Source organism: Crocuta crocuta, unplaced genomic scaffold, assembly GCF_008692635.1.
Source record: "Crocuta crocuta isolate KB4526 unplaced genomic scaffold, BGI_CrCroc_1.0 scaffold101, whole genome shotgun sequence".
Lineage (NCBI taxonomy): Eukaryota > Metazoa > Chordata > Mammalia > Carnivora > Hyaenidae > Crocuta > Crocuta crocuta.
In genome coordinates, this window is record NW_027527956.1 from 7,098,128 (window position 1) to 7,113,678 (window position 15,551).

Consider the following 15,551-nt stretch of genomic DNA (forward strand, 5'->3'; position numbering starts at 1 on the left):
TAATTTTTGTGTCAGACACTGTTATGAATAGTAAGTGAACAGAGCACAGAAATTTTAGTGTGAGTGTGAACAATACAGACTGATGTGTTTTGTTTTCTGTAATTTTTGAGACGATGACTAAAAAAACCCAAGCAGAAGTAGCAACATGGATGGACCTTGAGGGTGTTATGCTGAGCGAAATAAGTCAGGCAGAGAAGGACAAATATCATATGTTTGCACGTATAGGAGGATTAGGAGGAACTTGACGGAGGACCAAGGGGGAGAAGAAGGGCGGAAATGGTGGGGGAAAGGGAGAGAAGCAAACCATGAGAGACTTTTGAATGCTGACAAAAACTGAGGACTGATGGATGTGGGGGGAGGGGGGGATGGGCATGGAGGAGGACACTTGTGGGGATGAGCACTGAGTGTTATGTGGAAACTAATTTGACAATAAACTATTAAAAAAAAAAAAGAAATAGCAAATAATTAGAAAATGAGAAAGGTACACAAAGATGTGAAAAATTCATGATACCAACAACAATAATGCCAAATGAAATAATAATTATGATTTAAGTATTCACTGCAGATCAACTACTATTGTTTGGCATTCATTTTTTCTAGACTATTGAGCCTTAAGAGGAAGACAGAGGTATACTTCAAAGAAAGTAGAATCCATAATATAGCCATCAGAAGTGACATATTAAAAAATGAAATGAGGCAAAGAAATGCACTTTATGACGATTTCATTGTTCATCCTGAAGGAGCAAAGAGTGACTGACATGTCAAATCTTCGTTCCCTTACTCAGTTATCAGCACGTCAAGGACAGGTTGCCTCTGATCCTTGAATACACTTTTTGAATAGTAAGTTATAACATGAATCATGATGTGCACCAAAGTGTTTGTTTTCTCCTTGAGCTTGATTTAAGAGGATCTTCATTTGAAGTTTATTAGTTACAAAAAAATCTTAATTTATGTCTTATATCTTGTATAAGAAAGTTAATGGGGAAACCGGCAACCATTTTAGAGATGTGAGCCGCGGTTGTGACCGCTTCCGTGGGAGTGTTATGGGGAAGGTTTGTAGCTTGGAGAGTGGAGTAGAATCCGGTGGTCCAGGGATGCTGGTGGCCAAGTCATGAAGACAAGGTCAGCTTGCTGGAAACCCGAGTAAGAAAACAGGGAGGAAAAAGAAACAAGGATAAAGTAAAACCAAATATCCAGATAAGATGGTACAGCAATGGGAAAGAGCCAAAGGCAAGGGGTAAGACTGACCATGGCACGGGGCACTCAAGGTGGTCACACAAGTTGTGGGTGGTGGGTGGAGGTTCCAAAGAGGCAAATGTATCGCTGCCAGGCTGGCTGACCTTAATCCTGGGCTCACGTGGGGCCATGTGACAGGACATTCTCTATCTGTGTGAAATCTCTTGTGTCACTCCCTGTCTTCCCGAGATCGGCTATCCATTTTACCTGGTAAGACGCAATAATTACCACAGATGAACAATACCTTGAATCTTTTTCTTTATTCAGGCGTTCGAAAACAGATGACAACGTAGAAGGGAGAACAACATTGACATTGACCTTTCTCTTGTAGAACGTGGTCTCATCCAATGGTCACAGACTCCATGGGTATTTGAAGAGTTAGTGGACACCATTTCTCCACGAAATTGCCAATGTAATCGCACATGTATTTCAGTCATATAACTCGAGTATTCATGACTCCTGGATTCCACCCTGGAGCCTCAGTTTCCTAAATGCCAGTTTAATGTGAAGGATCCATCAGCAATATTTTTTTCATTAGTTACTCTTAAAAGATGTACTTCACAAAATTTAAATATAACGTCTTAAACTTCCTCTTGAGGATCAACAGGACTTCATATTGCTTTAATCCAGTCACACTTTTCTTAACTGTTAAGTTTATCTGGATTTTAATTATAATTTGCTTGTTTTTCCTCCAAATTAAATATTTTTTGTACAGTCAGTGTGAGATTAGATTTACTCACATGCTCACCAACCAATTTTCTTACCATCCTTTCTGCAGCTCGGAGCCTCCCCAAGGAGTGGCTTTCCATGTTTCTCCAAGAACATCTTTTAGAAGTTCTTTCTGTGAGGTCCTAGTAATAAACTTAGAGTTTTATTATTGGAAGACATCTTCCTGTTCTCATTCTTTTTGTCAGTAATATAAATTGCTTTTACATTTTTAACCTGTTTTAACCATACTGGAAAGATACACATATAGCCCCCAAACCTTTTATTTCCCACATCATTCGAGAGCGAGTACGGGACAGGGTGCCGGAGCCTCCCCAGATTCGCCAGCGTGCATTTGCCGAAGGCAAGGACAGTGTTCGCCTAACCACCGTGTAACCACGACTCCAGGAAAGTAGCATGAACACCTCCGGGCCGTCAGACCACTTTCAGGTTCTGCCCTTCCTGTCACTAACGTCGTCTGCGGCCATGGACAGGGTCACACATTGCATTTAGTTGCTGTTATGGGCTGGATTGTGTCTCCCCAAATTTCACACTGAAATCCCTACCCCCGAGGTGATGTGCTGGGAAGGGGAACCTTTGGGAGGTGAGTGGTGAGGGTGGAGCCCCATGGATGGGTCAGCAGGTGCCCATACACAAGACATGGGAGCACTCCCTCGCCCTGACTGCCATGTGAGGGCACAGGGAGAGAGGTGTCCGCAGCCGGGCGGAGGGCTCTCAGACTCGGAATCCGTCGGAGCCAGGATGATGTGCCTGCAGCCTCCAGGCCTTGAGAACCATGTGTCTGTTGTCTAAGGCCGCCAGCCTGCTCTGTGACAGCAGCGGGGACCGATGGAGGCAGATATCATGAGTCCTCCATGTCCTTCTGTCTGGAGCCATTCTTTAGCCTTCCCTTGACCATTGTGACCTTGGTGCAGTGGGGCATTAGAGAACAAGGTTTTTGTAGAGAATCCCTCAACTTGGGCTTCTCCTGTATTTCCGCCTTTGCCAGGAGAGCCTCAGAGGCAACGTTCTGTTCTTCCATTCTGCCAGGGGGCCCGTGATTTCTCTTCCTCCCGTTACTGCCAATGTTCACTTTGATCACTCAGTCAACATGGTGCCTTTCAGTTTCTATGCTAAAATGGCTTTTATTACTTTTGTAATTAAAGATGTTTGTGGGTCATTGCTTGTCAACTATTGAAAGAGCCCATTCCTTATCAAATTTTCAATTATTCGTTTATTAAATAAATATGGACCCCTACTTGCCTATTTTACTTAATAGGTTAAAGTTTCTCATTGATGCTTACCTTGTCATATAATTAGCCAGTGGGAGCCCCTCTGAGCTGGCTTCTGGGTCCTCCTGGAATGTTCCACTACTCTTGGAGCACTTTCTTGCTTCCTGGCCCCAGATGTCCCAGGCTCATCTAGAACTTTCTGTGCTGGCTTAGAATCAGCTCTTCCTCCAGGGAACCTTGGTTCACTTCAATGGAGAAGCTCATGTGAACATGATGATCTCTGGGGGCTCAAGGCTATTGGTTTCTCACTGCTATTGGCCCTTTCGATGGACGGAACTGGGGATTGTATGTATGAACATAATGTGCAAGCACATGTGTATATATATCATTATGCAGCTGCAACATCTATCCATCTTTTTATCTACCCTCCTATCTATTTGAAATCTGTGAAATCACACCAATAACATGGATTTTAATCCAATACTACAGTGTTCATTCTGGTCTTCTCTAACACTGAGAAAACTGGTTCCCCTTTACTTGGATATATTTACACGATATTAGTAATATGGTATATACTGTGTAATATTTATTAATATGCTCAATCCCTCATCTGTGACCAGTCACCCATTGCCCCACTTGAGCACCTCCCTTATCCCCATGGGTTCTGACTCACTGCTTCCAGATATTNAGAACTGGTGATTGTATGTATGAACATAATGTGCAAGCACATGTGTATATATATATTACGCAGCTGCAACATCTATCCATCTTTTTATCTACCCTCCTATCTATTTGAAATCTGTGAAATCACACCAATAACATGGATTTTAATCCAATACTACAGTGTTCATTCTGGTCTTCTCTAACACTGAGAAAACTGGTTCCCCTTTACTTGGATATATTTACACGATATTAGTAATATGGTATATACTGTGTAATATTTATTAATATGCTCAATCCCTCATCTGTGACCAGTCACCCATTGCCCCACTTGAGCACCTCCCTTATCCCCATGGGTTCTGACTCTCTGCTTCCAGATATTCATCCTTGGGACCACCCTTCTCCTTGCCTTGGGCTCTGACCTCTCTCTCTAGGCCAGTCTTCCATGAGCCCACTTGAAGTTCTCTGATTTTTTGTTATTTTGAGCCTGTGATGAGAGGCAGTATCAATGCATTCCCTCAGGAAGGGAAAAGAGAAGTCTTCCTGGCTCCCACACCCCAATCCCAGATAGCAAGGGGCAGTGGTGATTCCCAGAGTCACCAGGGAGCATACCAAGTGCTCAATCAGATCCTGATTTGCTCCTTCCCACAAGATTTCCGGGTCAAGGAAAGATGAGTTACTTAAATCTGTAAATATTCTCTCCACTTCGAGAGTGCTAAGAAACGCTGTACCATTTCTCTGTTGTCTCTGTCAAAACAAACAAACACCCATGAGCAAAGCAGCATGGGACGTTGACCCCGACCGGGGTCCTTGTGTGGCAGGAATAAAGCACTAAGCCAAAACCAGGAGCACAGATCACCGAAGTCTGTTAGAACAGGGTTTAGATGAGTCATCATACGCATGCAGTCACCTCGGGTGACTCACTCCGAGCAGTCTGTGCTTCTCACCTGCCCTGGGCCCGTGAAGCAAATGTGCTGGAAGGGTCTATTAGCGTCTCAGTGATTGCAGAGTGGATGTCGCTCAATAGTCATTGCTGCCCCTGTTGGAAACTTTCCCTAATAAACTGATGTGAAATAAGATGTAAACAAAGCACTTAGTAAAATTTCATGAGCCTCAGAGTTCAAATACTTTTGAAAATAATTTAGTGTTTAATCATCTGAATGTTTGTAGAAAACTTATTATCATTTTTGATTTAGCTTTTCTCATATCATCCCTGATGAAAGCTGCTGTAGAAAATATTTCTTTTTTCTTTCTTTTTTTTTTTTGTACTTTCAAGGGAACGGTGTTNAGGCCAGTCTTCCATGAGCCCACTTGAACTTCTCTGATTTTTTGTTATTTTGAGCCTGTGATGAGAAGCGGTATCAATGCATTCCCTCAGGAAGGGAAAAGAGAAGTCTTCCTGGCTCCCACACCCCAATCCCAGATAGCAAGGGGCAGTGGTGATTCCCAGAGTCACCAGGGAGCATACCAAGTGCTCAATCAGATCCTGATTTGCTCCTTCCCACAAGATTTCCGGGTCAAGGAAAGATGAGTTACTTAAATCTGTAAATATTCTCTCCACTTCGAGAGTGCTAAGAAACGCTGTACCATTTCTCTGTTGTCTCTGTCAAAACAAACAAACACCCATGAGCAAAGCAGCATGGGACGTTGACCCCGACCGGGGTCCTTGTGTGGCAGGAATAAAGCACTAAGCCAAAACCAGGAGCACAGATCACCGAAGTCTGTTAGAACAGGGTTTAGATGAGTCATCATACGCATGCAGTCACCTCGGGTGACTCACTCCGAGCAGTCTGTGCTTCTCACCTGCCCTGGGCCCGTGAAGCAAATGTGCTGGAAGGGTCTATTAGCGTCTCAGTGATTGCAGAGTGGATGTCGCTCAATAGTCATTGCTGCCCCTGTTGGAAACTTTCCCTAATAAACTGATGTGAAATAAGATGTAAACAAAGCACTTAGTAAAATTTCATGAGCCTCAGAGTTCAAATACTTTTGAAAATAATTTAGTGTTTAATCATCTGAATGTTTGTAGAAAACTTATTATCATTTTTGATTTAGCTTTTCTCATATCATCCCTGATGAAAGCTGCTGTAGAAAATATTTCTTTTTTCTTTCTTTTTTTTTTTTGTACTTTCAAGGGAACGGTGTTCTTTATTTTTTGCTTCTATTTAAGTGTGTGTTGGGACTTGGGGCACCTGGGCGGCTCTGACAGTTGGGCGTCTGACTCCTGGTTTTGGCTCAGGTCATGATCTCACAGTTTGTGGGTTTGAGCCCTGCTTCAGGCTCTGCCCTGGTAGGGAGTCTGCTTGAGATTCTCTCCCTGCCTCTCTCTCTCTGCCCCTACCTGGCTTCTCACTCTGTCTCTCTCTCACAAAATAAATTTTAAAAAACTTTAAAAATGTTCATTGGGACCAGAACAAGAAAGAACGAATTTGAGAGAGGCCCGTCGTCTCTGCTCCCGGGCCTGCTCGCCTGAGGCCGTCCTGCGCTGCTCTGTGACTCTGTTGCTGGTTTTTGTTTTTTTTTAGAGAGAGATTAACTTTGTCTTCTTCAATCTCATCATGTATTATTTTTCTCATGTAAAAAGTTGCCTTGGTGATAACGTTCTTCTTTGAACTCCTCAATCAGATGTTTGAGTGAAAGCCACTTATTCAACTCATTTAACACACACACACACACACACACACACACACACACACCCCTTGCATATGTTCTCATCTCATCTCTTTTGTAGCTAGCTCCTAGAATGATGTTCTATATATTGTAAGTATGTGAAATATATTTATAAAGCACAGCTACTCATATCATTATAATATTTTCTCTCTTTTTTACTATCTGGACCAATATGTTGGATTTTTAAATATCCTTTTAGAATACAACAGAAATCCAAACAAAAGACAACATTTCTTTCCTTCTTACAAACTGTAATATGCTTTCCTTCTAGAGAACATGAGAAATTTCTAGGATTCTGAGGCTGCATTGATTGAAATTTCCTGTGCTACTGTCAGCTCTGTGTTTTACATGTGGGTCTCAGTAAATGGCTTTGATGCTGCAGCAGGAGTGAAATTGATAACTAAAGCTCAGGATATGTGGAAATGAATCCTGTGCCTTTTCTACTCTCTACAAATATAATGAACCGGATGCAGTCGGTTCCGCCATTAGCTTTGCTGTGCTAATCCCCACGTCGTGGGAGTAAAATGATTATTGCATTGAGAAGACCAAGGAGAGCAAAGATTTAAGCAGAGACCACACCTGCTATAATATCACAGCTTTGCTCAATGAATGAATGGATGAACGAATGGATGTAGGTCTGCCATCAGAGATCAGAATCTGGACAATCACCATGTCCTGAGAGCAGCATCTGCCGGTCTCAGCACCCAGCTCCTCTGAGGCTCTTCTCTCTCTCTCTCTCTCTCTCTGTCTCTCTCTCTCCCCGTCTCACTAGAGGCTTATGGATTTTACTGATTTTTTCCGAGAACCAGCTTTTGGTTTCATTGATTTTCTCTATTGATTTCCTGTTTTCAATTTCACTGATTTCTGCTCTACTCTGACTCTTGTTTCTCTTCTGCTTACTTCTGATTTAATTCACCCTCTCATTCTAGTTCTCTCGGCTGGAAACTTAAATGTTTTGTTTTAGATTTTTCTTCTTTGCTGATCCATGTACTTAATGTTATATGTGTTCCCCTAAACACCACTTTCAATGCCCTGTACAAGTTTCAAGGCTTTTCATTTTCATTTAGCCCAAAATATATTCTAATTTCTCCTAAGATTTCTTCTCTGACTCGTGTGTTCGTTAGAAGTGTTTGTTTAATCACACATTTGGGGATTTTCCTGTCATCTCTCTGATTTCTAGGTTAATTCCAGTGACGTCTTAAAGTAGACATGGTAGGATGTCTATCATTGAAATATGAGAATTCGTGTTTTATGGCCTAGAATGTGTTCTTTCCTGCTTACCGCTCCATGTGAGCGTGAGAAGGACGTGCTCTGCTGTGGTTGGAAAAGTAGTGTCGATGTCACTTACTAGTGTCCAGTGGACGGATGATATTGTTGGCTTCAGCTGTGTCCTTCCTGATCTTCTGTCTGCTCGATCTGACCCTTTCGCATGGAGAGAGCTGAAACCTCCATCCATAATAGTGGATTCATCTAGTTTTCCCTGCAGCTCCTCTAGTTTTTGCCCCAAGTAGTTTGATGTGCTGTTGTTAGATGCGTACACGTATTGTGTCTTCCTGGAGAATTGGCCCCTATATGTTTATAGCTCTTGCTGCTTTGAAGTCTTCTTAGTCTGAAATTAACACAGCCACCTCTGCCTTCTTGATTAGGGTTAACATGATATATTTTTCTCCATTTATTTTTAGGTCCTTTTTTTTGACCCACACTGACAATCTGTCTTTTAATTGGTGCATTTAGAACACTAACTTTCAAAGTGATTACTGATACAGTTGGGTTTTATTTTTTTAAGTTTATTTATTTATTTTGAGAGAGAGAGAGGGAGACAGAGAGAGAAGGAGAGGGAGAGAGAGGATCCCAAGCAGGCTCCGCACTGTCATTACAGAGCCTGACCCGGGGATCGTGACCTGAGCTGAAATCAAGAGTCGAACTCTTAACCAGCTGAGTCACTCAGGCATTTCTAGTTGGATTTTAAAAAAGCCGTATTTGTTAGCATCCCATGTTTTTTGTTCCTATTTTTATCTTCAAACTTTTTTGTATTCCTGACCCTTTTTGTAGTTTTAATAGAATATTTTTTATGATTCAGTTTTCTTTCTTTCTTAGCATATTGGTTATATTTACTTTACAAAATGTTTTAGAGGGGCACCTGTTGGCTGTGTCATTTAAGTGTCTGACTCTTGGTTTTGGCTCAGGCCATGATCTCCCGGTTCATGAGTTTGAGCCCTGTGTCGGGCTCTGTTGTGACAGCACAGAACCTGCTTGGGATTCCATGTCTCCTCTCTCTGCATTGTCTCTGTCTCTCTCAAAATAAATGAATAAACTTTAAAAAATAAAAATTAAAAACATGTTTTAGAGTTTGCAATATGCATTTATAGCTTATCCAATCATTTTAGGATAACCCTATACCATTCCAGGGGTAATGTCGGTGCGTTATAACAACAAAATAATCCTAATTCTTTCCTCCATCTCTTGTATCATTGCTGTCATTTACTTTGTTTATATGTGAGTATTCGTATACCCATAAGATATAGAGATATATGCATAAACATCCATAATCAGTTACACTGTCAGTTTTCTTTTTGTGAACAGACTAATATTTTTTAGAGCAATAAAAGGTACGAAAAATGAAAATCTCTATTTTGCCTTTACTTAGTCCTTCTTCGATACTTGTCTTTATGTAAATCTAAGTTTCTGGTCTTTTTATTTTCTTTCTCTTTTCTTTCTTTTAACATTTCTTGCAAGGCAGGTCTACTGGCAAACCCAAAGCCAATAGATCAACATAACCATGTCTTTAGTCCGGCATACTCTATGAAATCCCTTCGAAAGGAAAACTGTCTTTCGGCTCATGGAAAAACCCTAAAAGTGAGTTCATTGACAAAAATTGAAGGATGCACGAAAATATTCAAAGCAAGAAGGAAACTAGGGGAAGTAGAGATAAATGGGCAGTCTGAACACTGCCTAGAGACAGCGTGTGTTCCATGCTTGAAGAGTTTAGGATGAGAAAAGACCCCACAAAATAAGCAGAGAACATCATGAAATAAGAACGAACAGGTTAGAAAACAGAAGAAAGAGTAATCCTTAAAAAATATGTGTAGACATGAGCTACAGCATTTAGTATTTCAGAATGTTGTCAGGTCCTTTAGGCAAGGAGGAAAGCTCTCAGACACCCTCCATCCTCAAGCTCTCATAGTCCTGTGTGGCCCCAACTGAGACCCAAAACCTCATGACTAAGGCTCCACAATAGCTCATTAGGGCCATTTAATGGCAAAAGAGGACAGGTTGTTGATTATAATTGAAAGGTGCTTCAACAAAGCCAAAATAGTAAGTCTTTTTCTGAATAGATTCTTCCTTTACTTGATATTAACCTCACTCAATTTGGCAATGATGGAATGTCTTGCAATTCTGATAATATTCCCTAAATGTAACTTCTCTTAAATATACTAACACCCATAGAATTGAACGCTTTAATTGGATGGACTTTACAGTGTATACACTGTACCTCAATGATGCTGTTTTAAAAAGGTGTATGTTCAAACTTTGCTCTTTGCCCTCTGAGGATAAGGCTGCTGGGTACAGGAAAAGCATCTTGGAAAAATCTTAAAAACATGTCTTGCACGTATAGGAGGATTAGGAGGAACTTGACGGAGGAACAAGGGGGAGAAGAAGGGTGGAAATGGTGGGGGAAAGGGAGAGAGGCAAACCATGAGAGACTCTTGAATGCTGACAAAAACTGAGGACTGATGGATGTGGGGGGGAGGGGGGATGGGCATGGAGGAGGACACTTGTGGGGATGAGCACTGAGTGTTATGTGGAAACTAATTTGACAATAAACTATTTGTAAAAAAAAAAAAAAAAAGAAAGAAAATTAAAATGCCCTAAGTTGCAAAAACAAAAAACAAACAAACAAAAAAAACATGTCTTGGGATAAAATAGAAACTCCCACTTGATTTTTATAAATATGGTGCTCTCAACAGTCTCGGTGATGTTGTGAAAGCAAGCCTGAAAAGAGTTCTTTAAAAATTTTATTAGGTAGGGGCACCTGGGTGGTGGGTGGCTCAGTCGATTAAGCGTCTGACTTCGGCTCAGGTCATGATCTCACGGTTTGTGGGTTCGAGCCCTGTGTTGGGCTCTATGCTGACAGCTCAGAGCCTGGAGCCTGTTTCAGATCTGTGCCTCCCTCTCTCTCTGACCCTCCCCTGTTCATGCTGTCTCTCTCTCTCTCTCAGAAATAAATTTAAAAAAAATAAAAAAAATTAAAAAATTTATTAGGTAGTCAGTAAATCAGATTTTCCTGCAGCTTTCTGAAAGTTTCTACAATATTTTGCACACTAAGTGATTCATTTATAATCTCTGCAACACACCACTGAGATTTCCCCTCATTACCTAACAACACACACATCTTCCCAATGGGCTTCCTGCATCTGGTTTTCTAGGCCAGTGAGTTGTTTGAACTTGTCGGCTTCCTTCATTTAGCACAACACATTTGCAGGATCTTAATTTTTAAAAGATGAATTTATGCTGCAGTTTATTCAAAACTCGTCTCAGGTGTAACAGTTCTCCTTTTCTGATACTAAACAGAAAATTGTACTAGCACCCAATGCTCTGAAATATCATGAGTCTCAACTGACAACTTTTTATAAGGACAAGATATTTTGGAGGGACATACTTTGCCCTTTATTTTTCCTCTCCCCCACACCATGTCAGTTTTTTTTTTATTTCACCAAAACACTCGCAGCTTGAAACGTTGTTATTCTTTATTTAAATTTTTTTTAATGTTTATTCATTTTTGAGAGACAGAGCACGAGTTAGGGAGGAGCAGAGACAGAGGAAGACCCAGAATGGGAAGCAGCTCCAGGCTCTGAGCTGTCAACACAGAGCCCGATATGGGGCTCAGACTCACAAAGTGTGAGATCATGATCGGAGCCAAAATCGAACGGTCAACCGACTGAGCCACCCAGGCTCCCCGAAACATTCCTATTGTTGATAAAAGCTCAGGTCTGAGGCTGTGGAGATTACTGCCGATCTCCAGAAACAAAAGGAAGAAAGACCGCTGTCAGGCAGAGAGAAATATTCCCATTGGAAAAAAAATATTTGACATGTTAAGCTCCCACTTACCATCTGTGAGAGCCCACATGTCCAAGCCAACTCCAAGACACAGTCACAGAGGAACAAGTACTTTGACATCCTTTGAGGGCAGATTGCTAGAAAGCGTTTGTATAGACTCTGAAATTTTTTTCTGTAGCATGTGCTCCTATAAGTATCCTTGAGGCACTAAAGATTACATTCAAACACTTGGTGTATAACCTCATTTCAAGTAATTGATTATAAGTTCTTTTAAAGACAAACTAATTTAAGCAACTTTTGTATCCTTATAAGCACCCTTAAGATTTTTTTCCAGTGAACTCTAGCTTTCTGAAGATCTCTCTTTTGGAAGAACTGCTAAATTTATAAGATCATTGATTTTATATAGTGTTATTTACTCCACAAGGCTACTAAAAATGTTATAATTCTAGAATATGTAACTTTGACATAAAATTGCTTAGGATTGCATAAAAATGTATTACTCAGTTTATCATATTGCTAAAAGTATAAAGACTAAACTTATCTGTGCCATGTGCTAATCTCATGGTCCGGGAGGACTTATGCTCTTTTCCAGGATGGGCTTCAGGCCAATGCACATGTAAGCGAAACATGTGAACGCATCACCCTGTGTCCACTTGTGCGTGAACCATCAAGTGCATTTATGCTTTTAAATAGTTTAATGCACTGTTGTCCAAATGGCTGAAGGACAGAATGTACCGCACATGGGAAGTTTTCACTTGGACCGAATCCAAACCATCTCCCCCGATGTCTTTAAGGAAAGGATCCCTTTCAACATTAGTGTTGGTTTTGCTGCCACGTAGATAGCTAGTGATTCATATATTTGATAGCGTGTGACTTCTAAGGGCTACCTTCCTGCCTCTGGATGGGTGAAAGATTAAAAATGAACTAAAGATGGGGTTCCTGGGTGGCTCAGTTGGTTAAGCATCCGACTTCAGCTCAGGTCATAATCTCATGGTTCATGAGTTCAAAACAGTAATAATATCAGTATCCTGGAGTTGTTATAAAGATTCAAGGAGAAAAAGAAAAGATACAACTTAATTTCTTTCCTTCTTTTCCCCTTTGCCTTCCCTCAAGGCACTCAGATTCTCAAACTAAAAATAGTGACAATAATAGTAACGACATAGCTGAGGTTGATTAAAGAGACCATTTCTCTGTAACTACCTGTTACTTCTTTTGATGAAATGATCTGAACACCAGGCCTGTTCGCTGAAGACACAGCAAAATAGAGCTGATTGTAATTCATAAATGTCTCCTCCATTTTATACACATTTAAAGATTATAAAGAGTCAAAGAGTTATTCACAGACCCTTGAGAGAATGTTTAATATTACTAGAGAGAGAGAGAGAGAGATTCATCAGTCTGGTTGTCTAGGTTAGGAGAAAAAGAAGCACATTTTTTCTCAGAAATATAGACCACGGAGTATTTTAAACATATTTTACTAGAGACCAAATAATGAGACGAGAGGCTTGATTATTGGGGAGTGAGGTTTCCGTGGGAGCTACAGGATAGCTGACGGTGGGCTTCCCGCAGTGGCTCCATACATCTCTGTGCGTGCTGTGCTCACGTGCACTGATATGGCTGTATGAGCTACAATCAAATAAGATCTCTTTCTATGGTGCATAAATTACACGTAGAGTGCTGGAGGCACCCTCCCCCCCATCCTGTGGCAGGTTTTCTCTGTTAGATCACGTGCTCCAGAGCCATCCACAAGGCTGTAGGGAGCCTCCTATGGACCTGCTCCTCCAGAGGTCCTCAGGCTTCTGAGCCCTTTGATGCACACGAAGGCTGGGGAGTCTTACTCTGTTGGCTTTTGCCAAGCAATCAGGAAGCAAAGTGTAGCTGGCCCCCTCTCCTGCCTCCCAGGGCCTTGCATGCATGACCTTAAGTTAACACAGTGCCCGGTGGGAGCCGGCGCTCTTCAGGCAAGACAGCTATGTAAGGAATGTGGAAAGGGACACTTCAGGCGGAGAGGAAGTTCCAAAGGACTGGGAAGGGTGTGCACGTGTGGAGGCCAGAAAAGCCTCAGTTGCAAGACTTTACATCATGGACAAGCTGGAGTCTTGTGTAAAGAAAGAGGAAAACCAGCCCCAGATGCTGCCCACCTGGGATGCTTTAGGCACTGGGAGTTACGATTTAAAACGGAAGTCAAGTTCTAATTTTTCTTCTGTATTCTTATGTGCTCTGTGTGTGGCCTTGATAGTCACAATAAAAAATGTTTAAACCTAATTCTTCCTCTGCACCGTAACACGTTTGTGCACACAAATATACATGCATATGTGTGAGTACACACACATATCCAAGTATATATATGCGATTTGAGTGTATATATGTGCGTGTTATGCGTGTGTGTATAGACAGCTAGGAAAGCTAGGGGGAACCAAGCAATTTCAACGTGGGCAAAATGTATTTACTCATTGTCCAAAGCAGGCATGTTTGAAGAAGACTTTCTGACATTATCCATTGTTTAGGAAAAACACACACACACAAAAACAAAACAAACTAGTTACAAAGCAATTCATACAATATGTGATCCAAATTGAAAGAAGAGTTCATTGCTCAGGAGAAGACACTGAAATACGTGAAAATATTAACAATGATTATCTATGGTTAATGGGTTCGTGTGGTTTTTGTTTCCCTCTTTCTGTTTTTCTATATTTTCCAAATTTCTAAAACTTTGTCTTATGATATTTTCACAGTGATTGTTTTAATAGCAATAAATATGCAAGTGTGGGCCGAGTCCTATAAGAATAAATAAATCCTGTTTCGGTGTTTGGCTTCAGCATGGGTGATGAAGACGTTCTGACATTTCCAGGTGGGACGGACACAAGCAGAGGTGCGTTTTAGAAGGATCACCCTGGGGTTGGTGCAGAGGAGAGCCTCTTAGAAAGACAAGAAAGGAAAATAGCAGAATGTCATGCAGGTGTGACCTTGACTGGGCAGCGAGCCCCAGCAGGTGATAGCTGGGCCATGATGATCGCACTGGGGCCAGAGACCAACACCGGCTGCCAGAGGAGGTGGAGACGAGGTCCAGGGGCCAGTACTGAGTGGGTGATGAGGGCTCCCCCCAGACACTGCCTCATCCCCCTCAGAGGCTATTCGCGATGCCGCTTACAATCTCTCTCTGAAGTCCATGTCCTCATCCCCGAGCGTGGGCAGTGAGCTGCTGACCATCAGGTGGGCTCTGACCGCACAGGACATAATAGCACAAGTGGGCGGGGGGGCTCCCAGGGGTCTGGGCTGGTGCTGGCACCGAGTCGGTTCAGGCATGGAGGGTTTCGGCCGATGTGGGGCAGTTAAATGTCGGCACGAATGCTGTTGCATGAAGGAAAACAATAATCTGAGCTGCTGGCCACCTTGTCCCTGCCTGGAGTGGAAAAGACAGATCCAGTGTCCTCGACTTCCATGTGCCAGTCTCTAGGGTGGCTTCTGCCAGTTTCCCGTCTCGTTCCTGACCGCAGGCTGTGGTCCTGAGTGTCCCCGCTTCTCTCTGGCCACCAGCCCTGCTTGGACAACTCGATGGAAGCTCGGTGCCACGGTTCAAGCTGCTCTGGTGTTTCGTTCGCTTCACGTGGAATCTTGGGTTTCTGATGCCACTCTTTCTGTTTTGATTATTTCCTTTATCTGAAGAAACTTGTTTCAGTGGCTTGACCTGTGTTCCTTAGAGAACAGCTGCGCACAAGAATGCTATTTCTTGATATTTTTATGCAAGGAATCACTTTGAAATGAAAGGAATTGAGAGCCATATCGTATAAACACTTTGAAATTGATGTCAACTCTACTGATGTTCACTACATAGCAAGATGCTTCCATCTGATTCTTCTGAAGCTTTCTAGTTGTGGCTACCTTGCATAGCCAGCAAATCCTAACATGGAAAAGAAGCAGGAATTTCTTCTCCAGAGCCATTGTAGCCGGACCCCCCCAGTATGGGATAGTTGTCTTGGGGTCCAGGACCAT